This window comes from Bubalus bubalis, chromosome 1, assembly GCF_019923935.1.
Source record: "Bubalus bubalis isolate 160015118507 breed Murrah chromosome 1, NDDB_SH_1, whole genome shotgun sequence".
NCBI classification, from domain to species: domain Eukaryota; kingdom Metazoa; phylum Chordata; class Mammalia; order Artiodactyla; family Bovidae; genus Bubalus; species Bubalus bubalis.
The window spans coordinates 160,093,526-160,095,695 of record NC_059157.1 but is presented as its reverse complement, the minus strand read 5'-3'; the positions used below and the strand labels follow the sequence as shown (position 1 = coordinate 160,095,695).

General features: G+C 38.3%; 1 non-coding gene across 1 annotated transcript; it reads right to left on the bottom strand.

Annotated features, from left to right (window-relative positions):
• Nucleotides 1–585: 585 nt before the first annotated feature.
• Nucleotides 586–657, bottom strand: TRNAC-ACA. Its single transcript has one exon. It is a non-coding gene; the product is annotated as a tRNA-Cys (tRNA).
• Nucleotides 658–2,170: the final 1,513 nt, after the last annotated feature.

Sequence of the window (2,170 nt, the reverse complement as noted above, 5' to 3'; positions counted from 1 at the left end):
TGTTAAAAGTTTCTGTTGATAGAAAAGAGATGCAGAGTTCAGAATAATGGAATATCCATGGCTGAAAAAATAACCAGGCACTATCTTATCTTTAACTTGTTTTCAGGTTCCTTTCAAAGGAAAGGTTACACAGTCAAGACACCCAAGGTTATCAACAAAGTCTTTGGGAATTTCCTTCCTATTGCCCTTCATAAACTGCTCCAGAGATGTCTTCAATCATTTCTCCTCATTCTAGGTTAAAGAGTTTTCATGACTGAGAGGTCTTAAAGTAATACTTCACAGGAAATTACAAAAGAAGAGCCCGGATCTTTGAGTAATTAAACTATTATTATGAAAGTTACATACCTTCTCCCCAAATTACTTCTTTGTAAAAGGTTTATCATTAAGATTTCAAAACTTCTAAATAAATATAGGTTAAGGTGGAAGGGGGTAAGTGGGAAATATTCATTTGGTATGAAGTGAAGTCGCTTAGTCGTGTCTGACTCTTTGTGACCCCATGGACTGTAGCCTACCACGCTCCTCTGTCCATAGGATTTTCCAGGCAAGAGTACTGGAGTGGGTTGCCATTTCCTTCTCCAGAGGATCTTCCCAACCCAGGGATTGAACCTGGGTCTCCCGCATTGTAGGCAGACGCTTTACCATCTGAGCCACTAGGGAAGTCCTCATTTGGTATAGGCAATGTTAAAGGAGAAGTTTGAAACAGAATTTTCCAGCCACCAGTTAATATTGCAGATTTATTGAGATATTTGTGTTATTGAAATATTGCAGAACTTTTAAATCTAGGCCTTTGCACTTGACATTATACAAATATAATTGGTCTCAGGAAATATATCCCTTGTTACTAGGGACTGGCTTGTTACAAGTTACAGTGATTTGTGAATTGACTAAAGAAGTTTATAATCTGAAATTTTGTCATTTATATCATATGGTCATGACTGCCATATTTAAAAGAAAAATGATCCAAATCCCCAAGTCCTAAAGTTGATACACTCAAGGAAATTCAACAAATTCTTTTGAGGTCTAGCTAATTAGTCATTTCTGTTTATCCCAGATACTAAAATCTTATGAAAATCTGATACTTTTTGGAATTTTGATGTAACCAATGTGGTATGATGCCAGGATTCATTGTGTAAAGACAAAATTTAATCAATATTGTAAAATTGCAGCATTCAGATTGTAGAGAAATAAATGCCCTAATGCCATGAACAGTGGGAAAAGGCAAAATGATAGGATACTGAAAGGGGAACTCCCTAGGTTGGTAGGTGCCCAATATGTTACTGGAGATCAGGGGAGAAATAACTCCAGAAAGAATGAAGGGATGGAGCCAAAGCAAAAACAATACCCAGTTGTGGATGTGACTGGTGATAGAAGCAAGGTCTGATGCTGTAAAGAGAAATATTGCATAGGAACCTGGAATGTCAAGTCCACGAATCAAGGCAAATTGAAAGTGGTCAAACAGGAGATGACAAGAGTGAACGTCGACATTCTAGGAATCAGCAAACTAAAATGGACTGGAATGGGTGAATTTAACTCAGATGACCATTATACCTACTATTGTGGGCAGGAATTCCTTAGAAGAAATGGAGTAGCCATCATGGTCAACAAAAGAGTCCGAAATGCAGTACTTGGATGCAATCTCAAAAATGACAGAATGATCTCTGTTCGTTTCCAAGGTAAACCATTCAGTATCACAGTAATCCAAGCTTATGCCCGAACCAGTAACGCTGGAGAAGCTGAAGTTGAACGGTTCTATGAAAACCTACAATATCTTTTAGAACTAACACCCCAAAAGATGTCTTTTTCATTATAGGGGACTGGAATGCAAAAGTAGGAAGTCAAGAAACACCTGGAGGAACAGGCAAATTTGGCCTTGGAATACGGAATGAAGCAGGGCAAAGGCTAATAGAGTTTTGCCAAGAAAATGCACTGGTCATAGCAAACACCCTCTTCAAACAACACAAGAGAAGACTCCACACATGGACATCACCAGATGGTCAACACCAAAATCAGATTGATTATATTCTTTGCAGCCAAAGATGGAGAAGATCTATACAGTCAGCAAAAACAAGACTGAGAGCTGACTGTGGCTCAGATCGTGAACTTCTTATTGCCAAATTCAGACTTAAATTGAAGAAAGTAGGGAAAACCACTAACCATTCAGGCATGATCT